Source organism: Lissotriton helveticus, chromosome 5_1 (assembly GCF_964261635.1).
Source record: "Lissotriton helveticus chromosome 5_1, aLisHel1.1, whole genome shotgun sequence".
In the NCBI taxonomy this organism is placed as follows: Eukaryota; Metazoa; Chordata; class Amphibia; order Caudata; family Salamandridae; genus Lissotriton; species Lissotriton helveticus.
The window spans coordinates 1,436,666,829-1,436,684,630 of NC_136065.1; positions in this window are offsets into that span (position 1 = coordinate 1,436,666,829).

Sequence of the window (17,802 nt, forward strand, 5' to 3'; positions counted from 1 at the left end):
TGGTAAGGGGTGGTGAACTTGTACGTTACACCACACTCTTGCCAAAGGGACTTGATATACTTGAATATGAAGTTGGTGCCCCTGTCGCTCATCACCTCTAGAGGGAATCCTACTCATGAGAAAATTCCCATCAGTGCCCGTCTCACCACGGGGGCCGTCACTGTTCCCAGAGGGATGGCTTCAGGGTACCGGGTGGCATGGTCCACCAAGACCAGGATGAACCTGTTGCCCATGGCTGTCTTGGGGTCCAGAGGCCCAACAATGTCAATACCCACTTGCTGGAATGGAGTATCGACCATGGGGAAGGGTTGCAGAGGAGCCTTGTGCCTCCCTCCGCTCTTACCACTTGCCTGGCAAGTCTGACAGGATCTACAGTGAGCATCTGAGCTTTTGTGCATTTGGGGCCAATAAAAGTGGGTGACAAGCCTGTCATAGGTCTTGTCCATCCTCAAATGTCCTGCTAACGACACATCATGAGCCAATCCCAGTAGGAAGGCTCTGAACTTCTGGGGTACCACCAGCACATGGGCTGACCCAGGTTCAGCAGCCTTAGACTCTGAACACAGGAGGTCATTCTCCCAGTACACATGATGTGTCTTGGCGTGAACACCATTGGCCTGGTCTGAAGCCTGCTGCCGCATACCCACGAGAGAAGGGCATTCTTTCTGCTCCCTGCAGAATTCCTCCCTGGAGGGGCCTCCTTCTTGCTGCCAATGGGTCAGCTCAGGCAGGTCCCCCAGTTCAGCAATCTGTTCCCCTGTAGGCTCCAGGGCATCCCCCTCAAGGTCTGCTTCCTCCTGGACTGTGGGAACTTCAGGGGCCGGTTTCCCGTGCCCCCAGCGGCTTGTCCCTAAGGCCGGTTCCTGGGCCTCTCCTTAAGGCCCCAGGATCTCTTGAGCACCCCTACTGGCTGCCATTGACCGGGTGGTCACGAACGCCCAGTCAGGCAGACCCACCATCCTCAGGTGAGTTGTCTTCTCCACCTTTTCCCAAGGGGAGTCTTCCAAGTCATTCCCTAGCAAACAGTCTACAGGCATGGCTTTCCTCACACAGACCTGCAGAGTACCAGAGACCCCCCCCCCACTCGAAGGGAACTTGAGCCATCGGACACTGACTCTCTGAATTATCAGCATTGATAACCCTACAGTAGGCATGGGGTACAACCTGCTCTTGAGACACCAGGTGCTGCCTCACTGCAGTCACACTGGCTCCTGTATGTCTAAGAGCCTCAGCTTTGTTACCATTGATGGTCACCACCTGCCCATATTTTTTAGTGTTAGAGGGCAGGTAGTTCTCAGGGACCATCTCACTGTCCCCTAGAGAGACTAGGGTCATCTGGGCAGGATCTCCACCCCCGGGGATTACTACTTCTTCCCCCAAATTAACACTAGCTACTTGCCGGGGTGGAGCACCAGTGGGTGCTGGTTTATCAAACAGGCGACACTTGGGGTCAGAGGCAATGTGACCCGGGTCACCACACCTAAAACAATTGAAGGGCCCTTTTGGAACAGGCCTACCTGTCGGGGCCCCGGTCTGCTTTGGGGGTGGGGGAGGCTGAGAACCTCTCTGCTGGTTCCCTTGGGGATTACTTTGGGGGCCTCGCTGGAACCCACTTTGTTTACCCCTGTCCCCCCCACTCTTCTGCTGGTGACCCTGCCCACCCTTGGCGGAGTCTCCCGTGGGGCCCTTGTGGACCCTGGTGCTGAGCCAGCGGTCCACCTCCTCAGCAAGCTTCCTCGGGTTGGACAGCTTGCTATCAATCAGGTGCTGGCGTAGCTCAGAAAAACAATGTTGCGACAAGTGCCCCCATGCCATTAAATCAAGAAGCCCCTGAAAATCATTTACTTACCTACCCGTCACCCAACCATCCAGTGCTCTGCAAAAACCAGTCACATACTCCACATACGTACTCCCAGGACGCTTTACACTCTCCCTGAACTTCTGTCTATACATTTCAGTGGTAAGCCCATACCTGTTCATTAGGCCTCTTTCATGCGGGGATAGGAACTTTATTCTTCAGTGGGCAAATGTAGTAGGGTGTCCCGCCCTTTGCTAAGGAACCTCCCCCACAACCCCGCTCCCCAATCCTTGTCAGGGACCCGGTGGGAGGACATGGCTACCTCATATGCCCTAAACCACTGTCCTATGTCATCCCCCTTAAAGAAATCCTTAACTACCTCTTTGGGTATGTACACTCTGGACTCTACCTGCACCGGCGTTGTGCTGCCACCAGAAGGAGTTGTTCCCAAACCTCTCAGCTCCAACTCCTTCAATCTTAGGTCATGGTCCAGCTAGCGTTGCTGCGCCTCCATGGCCATTCTTTGCTTGTCCATCTCCATTTGTCCAGCTAACTTTGCCATCTCCATTGCATGTGCGCTGTCTGCTGCCCTGTCTGCCAGCTCGTCTGGTGACAGGCCTCTGCTGGGCTCCACAATGCCATCTGGTGGTATGATATCCACCTCATTCTGTGGTTCACTTGACTCTTTCCAGGCTCTCAGCGCCTTGATGTATTGGCCTTTGTTTTTGCACCCAGTGTGTGCAACTCTGAACTTTACACAGTAGCCTTTCAACTGCTCCAGTGTGTAACTCTCCAGTCCTCTGTGTTCCCAATCCACATCTTCAATTCCAGAAACCACCGAGGGTGCTCTTCCAGCAGGGAATGAGCCAGGCATGGCTTCAGCAATGGCAGATGTCTCAACAAAATTTAATAAAATGGAAATCTGTGGCTGCGTTATAGGTCTGCTCTCACTATGTGGTGATCAGCAATTAACTGTATGTTAACTACAAATGCAAATTCGCAAATCCTCACCGCTGCATCCTATGTTAGAATTGGGGGTCTCTGGTTGGCGCAAGTTTTCAATTGGGACAAGCAGGGACCCTCTCCTCTAAGTCAGGGCGAAGGATGACCCCTTAGAATTACCCTTGCTCACCCTCTAGGTGCGTGGCATGAGCAGCCAAGGTTATTCTTCAGGCGTTGTTGAGTTAAGCATTTGTAATAACACACACAGTAAAAGTACCAATCCCCCCACAAATGGACACCAGGCTGTGGATATATAAAAATACGTTCTCTTTATGTAAAAATATATATGCAGGGAAGGCTTATCACAAGACCAATAATAACGTTTTTAGATTAGGCCACAAGATTGTAAATGGGCAAGCTTTTCTTAATTATAATTCAAAAAGGTTTCTTTTCAATTCACTCCCAAAACAGTTCTCTCAGTTCCAGTTATTTTGCTCAGAAAGGATAATGCCCCAATTCTTAGTGTGCAAGGTTGATAATCCTTCAACAATACTTCTTGGTCAGTTTCTAGGAACTTCAGACCAGTCTTAGGCCTTCTGTGTGCTTTGTAGCGCTTTCGCTCGCTCCCCTTGATGAAATAGACCCGGACCCTACCGCGGCTCACGGATCGGGCGTGAGCAAGCCTACGCCGCGTACGGCCCTTCCCAGCGGCGCGGGACATAGCGAGGACAGAGCTTGGTGCGAGCCGGGCTCAACTGTGCGGCTCGTACTGCAGGAGGGTTCCGATGAGCCGGGCGCCTGTTAGGGGCCTAGGGGCCCAGGCTTGGAGGACGGAAGTAATGCGCTTGACTCCCACTCACCCGTGAGGACTCTGGTGTGAGCGTAGACTTCCTCCTCCGGCCCTCTGATGCGCACAGCTCTGATGACGGGGAAATAACACGTTGCGGGCCCCGAGCCCGTTACAGGAGTCTAGGAGAGCGTGGCGGTTTCCTTGGGGTTGAGCGAGTCGTGCACAGGCAGTGCGACTCGTTCCTTGAAGATGTGCCTTTGGATCTGTCACGTCAGCGGTTGCGGGCACACAGGCAGGCGTGGCCCTCGACCACCAGTACGATGGTACGGGGGTCTCCACAAAGGGGGCGGCGCGGCCTTCAAACGCTCTGGGATAGTGAAGCGGGGACAACAGGGCACGGGCCGTGCAAGCTGCAGTTCCGGCGGGGATCACGATCTCCAGAGAAATTCCGGCGGGAGGGGCGCGAGCACTTCAGCGTGCTCCTAATGACAGTTTCGGGCAGAGGAGCAGGCAGCCTGACCCGGGGGCAGAGAGCGACTCCAAACGGAGCGAGGCCCTCACGGGTAAAGGGCAGGCGAGCTCCCGAGTGCCACAGCCCTAGGAGGGGGCGATGAGGGGCGCAGTCTTACTCCGGCGGGAGGTACACACGGCTCGAGTTTCAAAGACGAGCAAAGGCAGCAAGAACCCACTAGTCCTGGGGTTCAGGTCAGGGGGCAAGCTCAATCAAGCCCTTGGATAAAGTTTCTAGTGCAATTCTGCAAAGTCTTTTTCATCAAGTCTTTTCCTCTCCTTCCTCAGCAAGGCAAGCAGCAGGCCAGTCCTTCCAGCGTCTTCTTCTCCTTCTAGTTGGGCAGAGGTTCTTTGTGGGAAACAGGATTCTGATTTACAAGGAGCAGGGCTCCTACTTTTATACAGCATGTTCTTTATTCTCACAGGCCAGGGGGGCCTTTGCATAACTCCTTTCAGTCTCTGAGTACTTTTTTGGGTGTACTCTGGCTTCTGCTTTCAGTGTGAGGGGTAGGCACATCAGACGCTCCATAGGAGGTGGAGCCAGCATTGTGTGGACTGGGGCAGCCAGGAGTACCTTGTTGACAGTGCTTCACCCTTCCTGGGCCAGGTGCCAGCTGAGTCAACAGTCGCTCCCCAGGGGGCGGAGCCAGCATTGTGATGGCAGAGCACAGCCCTATTCAGAGTCCAGGGGCACTCCCACCTCCCACCAAGGTGTAATCCTTGCATTCACCACCTGTCACCCCCCAGCCCTGTCACTCACATAACCCAGACAGTCAGATACACATCCAAGCAGAGGCGGGCTGAAATGGTTAGGCAAGCAAATGCTAAATTTCTAAAAGTAGCATTCGCAAACACGGGATATTAAAATAAACTTTACTAAAAGAAATATTTTATTATTCTGAGTTCAGGCATACTAAACTTTATTTTCTACCATGTTCCCTGAGCCTGCTGGGATTATAGAGTGTAATAATTCCAGCAGCCCATCTTGGCCTAAGAGAACAGGTAGCCTTACAATAGTGAAAAACGAATTTGGCTGAAATTTACTATTAGGACATGCCACACACATCAGAGCATGTCCTACCTTACACTTACAATGCACCCTGCCCTTGGGCCTACCATAGGGGTGACTAATATGAAGTTAAGGGAAGGTTTAGGGGCTTGCAAGTGTGTGCACTTGCCCAGCCAGCATGACAGTACCAGACTGCACACATGTTTTGCAATGGCAGACCCTAGACACATTTTAAAAGGCTGCTTCTGTGGGTGGCGCAACCAGCGCTGCAGGCCCACTAGCAACGTTGGCATTTACAAGCCCTGGCACTCCTGGTGCACTTAACATGGGACTGACAGTAAATCCAATGAACCAATCAGGAACATCAATCACAGTTACACTTTACATAGGGAGCACTTGCACTGCGGCACGGATTGGCCGTGGCGCAGTGCCCTGAGCAGCGGACACCAGCAAAAACATCTGAGGCACATCAGCAAAAAGTGGAAGGGAAACTCACGCCAAGGTGCCAGGTCTAACAACTACAGTTTTTTGTCTGTGTGTGAGTTGCAGTGCTACACATTGAATTTACCTATTTCTTGGAGCCTCAATCATACACTGTAAGTTACTTGATGACTGCATGGTTCTAATTGCATTGAAGCAGCATGGTGAGCGTTAGACCCCCTTCATTTAGGTGACAAACTCTGCTACCTTTAATGTGTCCCAGTTCAAACCTCAGATGTAGTATCATTTCAAAGCCTGTGCTCACAAATAGGCTACAGTGGCTGTGGTTAAAGTACACAGGTGTTACTGTTACAATATACGTCATGCGGTATATTGTGATGCAGTGCCAAGATTTGTCGAATTGTTATGCTTGTTTACCTTTGTTTCAGATCTCCCTCCCTGCTGTTCCCATCCTCTCCGTCCCTCGCCTGATCACCCGATTGAGTCTGTTAATCATACTCAGACCAATGGGCTATCTGGAGATGGACCCCTTTCAGCATCACACAAATCTGAGGGTCAAAGATACCAACAGTCCCGGCCAGTCGTGTGGAGATAGTTTCAGCAGCATTACAGGTACCCTCTTTGCATGACAGTCATTTCCTAAAGAGCTATGCCACTGGCCATGTACATTGTCTACAGCAGCATGGCCTCAGAACGAACTGGAACCATTTTGGTTGTAAATGTATTTCCAAGTGTACCTTGTGCCCCATTACTGTTACCGCAGATGTCTTTTCAGTCTGCATGCGTCATCTATGGCATACTTTACAATGTTAGTGCATATGTGGGTATGTGTCTGGTGTCAACATGCATGGTGTTTGTGATAGGTCATGGTCCATTATGTGATTGGCATACATGGTTCTGTATGGACTTTTGTTAGCTTTATATCCACAACGGTCATGCAACACATGCTGACGCTGTTTGGCCTGTGCCCCACTTTCCCTTTTGGTGCATGACCCTGTGCACATCATATTTGGTGATTGTTCACCCATTTTCTAGCAGTGACTCATGAGTAACCAGAAACTCCTTCCTTTCAATACACATGTCACTTGTTGCTTTGCAAATATCCTTGTCTTTGTGTTCTACTTTTCCATTGTGTCTCACACCTTCTGCCATCATGTGTTCACACATTCCTGATGCTGCAGCCCCAGTGACACTGCAACACCCAGCTCCATGCACTCAACCCCGGGCGCGATCCCTCCTGCTACCAAGCTACCTCAAAGCACACCCAAGGGCCCTTCACCTGCCGGAACTGCAGCTTATACAGCATCAGGACCACAGAAACATCAACCAGAGACCCCACCACCTCCGCTGCATCCTCCTCAACACCCGCTCCACTTGCAAACACGCCATCAAAATCTGGGACCTCCGAGACTCAAACACCCCCGATGTCGCCTTCCTGACAGAGACCTGGCTGAACGTCACCTCCGCACCAGAAATCACCATTGACATCCAAGAGGGCTACAAAATCTACCACAGATACCGCACCAACGGAGTGGGAGGGGGAATCGCCATCATCCACAAGGACTCCCTCTGAGTCACGACCAACATCCACGACACCCTCACCACCGCTGAGCATATGCACTACCAGTCCACACCAACACCGACACCACCCTCTGAGTAACTGTCGTCTACAGACCACCCGGACCCCGAGCACATTTCAGCGAAACCATCACCCACCTCATCAGTCCCCACGGCCTCACCTCCACAGACTACATCCTCCTGGGGGACATGAACTTCAAACAACAACGACGTCAAAACCAATGCCCTGATTGACAACCTCGCAAAACTCTGACTCAAACAGCTTGTGACGACACCCACCCACGCCACTGGACACACACTGGACCCCATGTTCTCCGCAAGTCACCACGTCTCATTCAACCACACCACCAAACATTACTGGACTGACCACAGATGCGTCCACTTCACATTAAGGAAGCCAAACAAACAACACCCCACACAACAGTTGCCATGCCTCTGCTGGGTCAAGCTCACCAAGGACCAACAGACCACCACCCTTGTCCTGGGACCAACCAATGACCCCCACCGAGCCCAACGCCACCACCATCAAACTCAAACAGTGGATCAACAACTGCACTGACACCCTTGCCCCACTCAAGACCTCCGGAACTAATCACACCAACAAGAAAGCCACTTGGTTAACCGAAGACCTCCAGGCAATTCAAAAACACACGAAACCTCTCCTAGAACATTATATAACTGTAGGTAATATATCCATTAAGTTTTATATACCATCATTGTCCCACACAGCAAGAATTATTAGAAAAACATATACATTTATTATTTGGAATCCATCAGTGAAAAAGGTTTCATATAAAACATTTTTATATATATATATATATATATATATATATATATATATATATATATATATATATATATATATATATATATATATATATATATATATAATATATATACAATGCAAATCAATCAAATAAACATATCATATAGCCCCCAGCCAAATTCAAACATTCAAACAGCCTCTCAGTCAGCCGAGGTCTCAAAAGGAGTGGAACGATATCCTTATTAAAGATAAAGGATAAAACCAGACCCATAAAGAACATTTAAAGTCACCAGGATATACAGTAAGGGAAAACATAATTACATGATCCCAGATAAAGGGTTCAGAGAGCCCTGTGACAGCCATCACCAGGACATCAAGTAATGGTTTACGGTATAGCATTGTGCCAGGGTATGTATTCATTGAGCCCTGTGACCGCCGTCTGCAGGGTAAAAATCCAAAAGACTTCTCCTTTGGCTCGTAGGCCGTTGATGTTATTGTCCTGCGGATTATGGATCTTCTCAAGAATTCTCCATTTGAGATCACTGAGAGAATGTTGCTTCTCATGCCAGTGTGTCACTAGGGGGGCTCCCCTTTTGTTGTTCCTGATTGCTGACTTATGTTCGCTGAGTCGAGTTCTAAACTCGCAACTTGTTTCCCCTACATACCCAGCCGGGCAGGGACACAAAATCAGATAAATCACATTTGCCGATCTGCAGTTCGTCATTTCTTTCATGGAGAACTTTCTCTTGCCCCATATCAAGACATCTGACACTATCGCCGATCCACAGGGATGGCAATTTCCACACCTGTGGGTACCAAGAATGGGATTCTCTCCAGTGATAGATTTCTGGAGCGGTAAGATAGTATTGTTGAATTTAGAATGAACTAAATGATTTCGAAGATTCTTGTTCCTCTGGAACGCAAATACTGGTTTTGGTAAGACTCTTCCAAGAGATCCTGAGTTCAAAATATGCCACTGTGAGCAGACAATCTGACGCAATTGGTTATTGATACTTGAATGGCGTGTGACGCAGACGAGTTTAGGATCATTGGTCTCTTTTTTATTTTCCAACAGGGCATCTCTGTTATAGTATTTTGCCCTTTGGAATGACTCTTTGAGAAGCCTAGGAGGGTAACCTCGTCTAAGTAACTTATTCCTAAGTTCTTCCGCACGAGTCTCAAAATTTCGCATACTGGTGCAATTACGCCTCAGCCTCAAAAATTGGCTGAATGGTATGCCATCTTTCTGGCTGGGAAGATGGAAGCTCTGATATTGTAAAAGCATGTTGCGCGCAGTGGGTTTAACATAAAGCGAAACTTCAATCACTCCATCCAAGGCTTGGATCCAAATGTCCAAAAACTCAATACGATTTCTGCTAATATTGGTGCTGAATTTGAGATGGGGGTCACATAAGTTAAGCCATAGAGTGAATTCTTCTAGCTGTTTTTCTGGTCCCCTCCAAATAAAGAAAATATCGTCAATAAAACGATACCAATGGAAAATATTTCCAAAGAAGGGAGCAATTTCGTTAAAGATAAACCGGTTCTCAAATTCCCCCATGTAGAAGTTGGCCACATTTGGGGCGCAAGCTGCACCCATACCTATGCCCTGAACTTGTTTGAAAAAAGATTTATTGAACTCAAAATAATTTTCTTGTAGAACTGTTCCAAGCATTCCAGAATGAAGAGATTATCCAGATGAATTTCACTCCATTCTAAAGCTTTTTTGACCAATTCTAGTGTGCCCCTTTGGGGAATCGCAGTATACAATGCCTCTATGTCCATAGAGACATGGTTATCTGAGTGGTGATTAAATGGAAGTCCCTCAATAATGCTAAATAGATGCCCGGTATCCCTAATATAGGCTGGGAGTGCCTGAGCCAGGGGTCCAAGAAATGTATCCACATATTTCGACAATGGCTCGGTGATCGAACCAATTGACGAAACTATAGTCCTATAGGGGGGATGAGAGAGACTCTTGTGTGTTTTGGGTAACACGTAAAGTGCAGGTATGCTAGTATATGGTTTATTAAGATAATCAAATTCCATGCTGCCTCTATTCAGCGCTCCTAGTGTGAAATTGAGGTGCGACCACTTCACATTAAGGAAGCCAAACAAACAACATCGCATACAACAGTTGCCACGCCTCTGCTGGGTCAAGCTCACCAAGGACCAACAGACCACCACCCTCGCCCTGGGACCAACCAACGACCCCACCGAGCCCAACGCCGCCACCAGCAAACTCAAACAGTGGATCAACAACTGCACCGACACCCTTGCCCCACTCAAGACCTCCGCAACCAATCACACCAACAAGAAAGCCACTTGGTTGACCGAAGACCTCCAGGCCTCGAAACACACCTGTCGGAAAGTGTATGAGAAGTGGCTCCACAACCGAACAGCAGACAGCTGCACAGCCCACAAGCACACCACCCACAAATACCACCAACTCATCAGGACTAATAAGAGGACCGCCTTCAGGGTCCGCCTACTCAACAACGCACACAACACAAAAGGGATATTCTACATCGTGAAAGACCTCTCCAACCCCAGCTCCAACACCAGCGACATTCCACCATAACAAGACCTGTGCGATTCACTGGCCAGCTTCTTTGAACGCAAGATCGCAGACATCCACAACAGCTTCAACACCGACACCCCCTCATCCTCCACCGAGATCACCACCCCTGCGACCCCCACCCACACCATTCGCCTGACCGCCTGATACAACATCAGCAAAGTAAACAACATCAAGATCATGAACTCCATCCACTCCGGATCCCCATCTGACCAATGCCCTCACCACGTTTTCAACAAAGCAAGCACAGCCATCGCACCCCATCTCCGATAGACAATGAACTTCTCCTTCAAGACTGCAACCTTTCCGGAGAGCTGGAAGCACACCGAGATCAACGCCCTACTGAAGAAACCCAAGGTGGACCCCAATGACCTCAAACGATTCCGGCACATCTCCTTGCTCACTTTCACAGCGACAGTCACTGAGAAAATTGACAACAGACAGCTGACCCACTACCTCGAAGGCAACGACAACCCGGACCCATCCCAGACCGGCTTTTACAGCAAACACAGCACCGAGATCGCCCTCATCGCCAACACCATCAACATCTGGCTCCTGAGGGACAAAGGAGGAACAGCCGCACTCATCCTTCTGGACCGATCAGCAGCCTTCAACATGGTGTGCCACTGCACCCTAACAGATCGCAACCACAACGCTAGGATCCAAGAGCAGGCCCTGCCTGGACCACGTCCTTACTCTCTGGCAGTACCCAGAGCGTCGGCCTCCCACCCTTCTGCTCAAATACCACCGAGCTCATCTGCGGCGTTCCACAGGGATCATCCCTCAGCACAATGCTGTTCAACATCTACATGGCACCACTCACCCACCTCGCTCGACAACACAGCCTCAACATCATCTCCTACGCCAACGACACCCAAATGATCATATGCCTCACCAATGCCCCCCACACCACCAAAGCCAACCTCCACAGGGGAATGAACTGAAGGCCGTTGCAGAATGGATGAAGGCCAGCAGGCTGACGCAGAATTAATAGAAGACAGAGGTCCCCATCCTCAGCACCATCCCATCATCCTGGGACGACTCCTTGTGGACAACATCACTAGGAACAGCCCCATCACCCATCAACCACGCACACAACCTGGGTGTCATCCTCAACTCCACCCTCTCCATGACCAAGTAAGTATACGCTGTCTCTGCGTCATGCTTCAACACCCTCCAAATACTCTGCAGGATCTTCAAATGGATTCCCTCTGACACAGGAATGAGCATCACCCAGGCACTCGTCATCAGCACACTGGATTGCGGGAACACCCTCTATGCGTGAACAGCAAACGAGCTCCTGAGACGGCTGCAACACATCCAGAATGCCTCGGCACCACTGGTCATGGAAACCCCCCGACGCAGTCACATCACACCCCACCTGAGAGGCCTGCATTGGCTCACCGTCAACAAGAGGATCACCTTCAGACTCCTCATCCACGCACACAAAGCCCTGCACAACGCCAGACCAGCATACCTCATCGGCCAACTCAGCTTCTACACCCCCACCCGCAGCCTCCACTCTGCTACCCTCGACCTCGCAACAGTTCCGCGCATCCGTAACCCCAACGCCGCGGATGATCCTTCTCCCACCTCGCAGCCAATACCTGGAACCCTCTCCTAACCAACTTACGTCAGACCCAGGACATGTTGGCCTCCAGGGTATTCCTCAAAACATGACTCTTGGATCATTGGCGGTCCCCTCCTATCCCTCCAGCACCTTGAAACGCTCACAGGTATGTAGCGTACTTAAAAAATATCCTGATTGATTGATAGTCCCACTGTCAACTGCAGGATCACCTTCATACTCCTCTGCCACACTCAGTAGGCACTCCACAACCACTTGCCAAAATAAAACAATATATGGACATCTCCCATCCAACACCCCATTGCCTGTAGTCCATCCAGCCTGCCTTGCCCTGTGAAACATTCATCACTTCCACAGTCCAAATGCATGCGGGTGATATTTTTCACACAACAACAAAGGGACCTGGTAGTCCCTCACTGGAGACAAACACATTACACATGACCTGTACACCTTCAAGGGACTCTTCTGTAACTGTCTGTCAGAGCAGTATGGCAAACCAGCACACCCCCCTCAGCAGATAGTGACGTGTGAGTATTTCCCACCATGGATGTAGTTGATCATACATTGTGACCTATGTGTGTTCACAACCAGACTCAGATCCCACTGTATGGATGGCTTGAGTTTGTTCAGCACTCTGGCATACTCACGTCAAAAATAACTCTACATCAATACGTATTGTGTTAGCTCTTTTTAATTCTCCATCTTGTGAGTAAATTGTGAGTAGGGATTAGGTGCTGTACAAACATGTGGGGAATCCAAAGTTCACAGAGGGAGATGTGATGCCTTGCAGTTTGACCACAGCATTTAGCATCATTGGTGACACTGCGACCAGCAAGTCCATGTGGTTGAGTCAGACAGTCAATAAGGTGATGCTGTTGCACACAATGGCAAGATGCCAGACCAGGTGACCTTGGAGATGCGCATGGCCCTCTGCCTCTCAACGTCTTCTCCGTGGACGACCCACCTTCCTTGGAGGACCCTCATGTGCAGGCCTTGACGAGGCCTGGGTCTCTCCGTTCGATGATTCCACCTCCTCCTCCCTCCCTGTGCCTGTTTGAACTCTTTGCCTCGATGTTCCTGGCCTGGTGACACAGGGAGGGTGCTGCATGTTGTCAGCAATCCAACGGAGTGAGTGGCTAATGTCCCTGTGCACCGCCAAGAGCTCAGCTAGTGTTGCCTCATCCGTCCAAGTTGTCGTCGTTGACTGGCGTGTTGCTCGGCCTGCTGGTTTTTTATAGCGAGGAGGGCCCCCACTCCCTGGCTGAACTCCCTGGTGTCCCGCCGGTATCCCTCCATGATGTTTCTGAGTTCAGACATACCGGACCCGTCAGCTTGCTGGTCAGGTTCTCGCCTTCGCCTTGAGCCACTCCCACCACCCCTGCCCACACAAGTCTGGCCTGCTGTTGTGGGCACATCAGGGCGCCGGGACCCCTGAGGGTTGACAGTGGTGGTGTTGTCTGCCATCTCCTGGGTGCCCCGAGAACCGTGTCCCTCATTATAAGACTGGCTCAGTTGTGGATTGTGGGCAGGGCTCCGAGCTGTCTGCTGGGATGTGGCAGGAATGGGTGTGGTGGTTGGCGCAGATGCCCCTGATCCAGCTGCTATTTAAGGTTAACAAAGGTCCTAGGCTTAAGATTACTTATAAGCAAAGACTTAGAATAAGGACTGTGTGTTTTTTTCAGTGTCCAGCCGGACAGAGAAGTATTTATTTAGTGAATTAGATAGAAATATACATTTTATAAAGTGAAACAAGTCACACATTAATAACTGGGCACAACCTGTACCAAGTCAAGGAAAGACAGTACATAGGAGAAGAAGCAATACGAGGGAGAAAATAATAGCAGGCAAACAAGTTGGAGAAAGAGGTGGCTTACAATACAATAAAATCTTAAGTAAGCTCAAACCCACAGTAACTGCAACAGAAATTACAAATTGCAAACGGAGCAGTACTGTACAAACAGTCGACGAACGTTTCGATCCCTGTCTCCAAAATTTAAATGGGGATCATCTTCAGGACTACAATAAAAAAGCTTTGCCTGATTGATTGCATTTACATAAGCCGGGGCACTTGGTTGTAGTGCGGTCACATCGTGGATAGCAATGCAGCAAATGTCACTTCTAGGGGGCCTGGCTTAATAGCGTAGGCATCGTTACGGTTGTTGCTGGACCCGCAAACATGTATCCGGAGTTTCGGAGAACCTTGACAGTAATTACTGGATGTCTGGCAGCGCGCTTGATGGCGTGAGCCTGTTCCGGGCGAACCAGAAAGTGAACTCAGTAGGACGAAAGAAGGGTCCCGTCTGGTCAGCGTAATAGAGCTACACGGTTTATTAATAACTTATGGCCATCCAGGTGACGCTAATCTTGAAAGATTGCATTCCCATTGGTTATCTAATTTACAGAGCATATTAATACAGAAAGAGTAATGCAAATACCTTAGAACCATACACATATTTTAATCACAAATAAGGGAAAGAGATGTGTACGGACTATTTACCTCAAGCCGAATGATATGCAATGTAGTTCGTCTCGAGTATGAACCTTCCAAAAGAAACAGAGGGAGTCTGTGCTTTTCCTAAACGAGAATCATTTAATTGATCACAGACAAGTCTAGAAATTGCTAATAACGATGCTATCTATATCTGATATTAGATCAACTATCTAATATTAAAGGCACCTGTAGCTTTAGTTCAGGGCAGGCGAAGGTCATAGAGATCGATGGCAAACGTCCGTAATCTACAAAAATAAAACCCAATTTTAGGGCAATACGAATAAAATTTAACGCAAGGTTGAAGTGTAACAGGAAAAGTAGGAAACATACCTAGCGCCTTGTGTTAGAAAACTCCCACATAGATATCCATAGCGGTTAACATCAGCGATCACCGAAGTGTGGTGATTTTATAAGGAATAATCTAAAAAGGCAATTGCAAACTTTGTCACATAATGATCTAGGCTCAAGCTACGAGAGTATTCGAAAAAAGAGGCAAAATTATTTACCTGGCCACAACCACAGATTTAGTTGAGGTCGTGCAGAGTTTCAACAAGGGAGTAGAATGCTCTGTAAAAAGAGACAGAAACTGTCACTTTCACAGATGGCGGTGATTGCCTAGTCCTATTTCGCACTCCAAACGCCGCTTTAAATAGGAATGGATTCGGCAACCGGTTGCTTGCTGTATTCCACTCGCTCCCTATGACCGACACTATCGGAGATAATAGGTAAGCATTTTGTTTAGGCATCTTTAGTTAAGAAACTACCAGTCACAAATCTGTGAAAGTGACAGTTTCTGTCTCTTTTTACAGAGCATTCTACTCCCTTGTTGAAACTCTGTACGACCTCAACTAACTCTGTGGTTGTGGCCAGGTAAATAATTTTGCCTCTTTTTTCGAATGGATATCTATGTGAGAGTTTTCTAGGTATGTTTCCTACTTTTCCTGTTACCCTTCAACCTCGTGTTAAATTTTATTCGTATTGCCCTAAAATTGGGTTTTATTTTTGTAGATTACGGACGTTTGCCATCGATCTCTATGACCTTCGCCTGCCCTGAACTCTTTCTCTATTAATATGCTCTGTAAAGTAGATAACCAATGGGAATGCAATCTTTCAAGATTAGCGTCACCCGGATGGCCATAAGTTATTAATAAACCATAAAGTCACCTTCAAATGTTATCAAGGATGCCCAAGTTAAACTACTGAACGTGCCATAAAAATGATAGATTTTCTCGTGTTGATTGTATAACATCCGGCTGATACTTTAATAAGTCCTCTCAACTGAAATGCTCCTTCGTTGATAAAGAGATAATTTCCAAATGAGCCAATGAGTGATTTACAACCTTTTCCAATGGGCTACCCACCATGTGCCTTTGTCTTTAAAATATAAATAGAGTTATGATTTCAATGAAACTAAAGGTTTATTTGTGTATTATGTTTTTTGTGCGATTGTTTTATGTCACTGTTTGTTCACCAAGGTGTTGTAAATTTGTATATAGTAATGATAGATATGTAACTGTAAATATTTTTCTTTCAGATTACTTTGGTCTTTTTATACAGTTCACAATTGACAACTGTCCTGAAGATGGTCTCGCAAAGTCATATGCAGGAGACCGAAACGTCGACCTCCACCTCACCCATCTTTTGTCTTATTCAGACTAATATTGATTTTGGATAGGTGTATTGAGGTTCTGTTGTGTCAACTGTCAATGTATTCTGTGTTTGACCTGCAGTCCTAAGTGTTTCTGAATTCATTTTATCTGTATACCAAATTTTTGACCCTTCAATTTTCTGATAAATTTCTTTTTTCGATACACCTTGGTGTTTGTTATTTATGTTTTGTGTTTTCTATATTTTATTTATCACTATATATCAGTTATCCGATTGTTAATGAATTAAATTCACAAAAGGATTATTTATTCATCCTACTAAGTGAGTCTAAATTCCTAATTGTCATTCACTCATGGTGTGGCTTTCCCCCCATGGAGCATGCTGCCATGACCGTGGTTGTGAGTTACTGTGCAAGATATCTGACCTTGTTGTCCTAATGTTAGTGTTTGCACTGGTCACAGGAGGGCCTTGTGCTGCATACACCAGGGACCAGTGTCAGCTATGTTGTCAGTACTTTCTAACTCCCTGCACAATTAGCATGGTCCATGTGTGTGTACATGGATCATATGGGATGAGTGGGACACTGCTGTAAGTGATGTGTTGCTATGGCACTATCAGGACTGTCACAGGTTAGGGCTGTAAACATACACACAAGTATTTGTTGTATGACAATGATAATGCCCCCCCTTTCACTGAGCACTACTGGGAGTCCTCTGCACCCACCCCTGTCATGTCTGGGCACTGCTGGGGGCCTCTTCACACCCCGCTCCTATGTGTGGGCACTGCTGGGAGTCATATCCACCCATCCCTGTCATGTCTGGGCACTGCTGGGAGTCATATCCACCCATCCCTGTCATGTCTGGGCACTGATGGGAGAACTCTGCACACCCCCCTCCTATGTCTGGGCACTGCTGGGAGTCCTATCCACCCATCCCTGTCATGTCTGGGCACTGCTGGGAGTGCTCTGCACACTCCCCTCCTATGTCTGGGCACTGCTGGGAGTCATATCCACACCCCCTCCTATGTTTGGGCACTGCTGGGAGTCATATCCACCCACCCCTGTCATGTCTGGGCACTGCTGGGAGTCATATCCACCCATCCCTGTCATGTCTGGGCACTGCTGGGAGTCATATCCACACCCCCTCATATGTGTGGCCTATTCTGGGAGTCCACACATGTCACATAAGTTGTTTGTGTACTCACCAGGCTCCACAGCAGGGCCATGACCTTCTCCTCCCAGGGCTGGTACTGTACTGGTCTGAGGAGACCACCACCTCCAGTCTGCTGGCTCTGGGGGTAGTCCTCGTCCATCTTTCGCTTGACCATCTTCCTCAGATCGTACCACCTGCCCTGGCAAACGGTCTTGGTGCGCCTAATGGGTGCAACAGCATTGTCCTTATTGACGATCCTCTCCCACAAGCTATGCTGGTCTGTCTGACCAATGTGCCAAACAGCTGTGGCTTGACTCTGATGACCTCATCTATAAGGATCTCCATCTCCTGGTTTGTGAACTTTGGATTCTTTGGTCCTGACATGTTGTGGGGTGAATGTTTATGAGGGGTGAGGGTGTGTATGGAGGGAGGTGTGGGTCTGAATGTGAAGAGGGGGTGTGGGTCTGAATGTGATTGGTGGTATGTGTGAAGGTGGATGCGGGCAGCTGTTGGTGTGTTGTCAGTCTCTAGGTAAATGTGCAAAGGATGCTG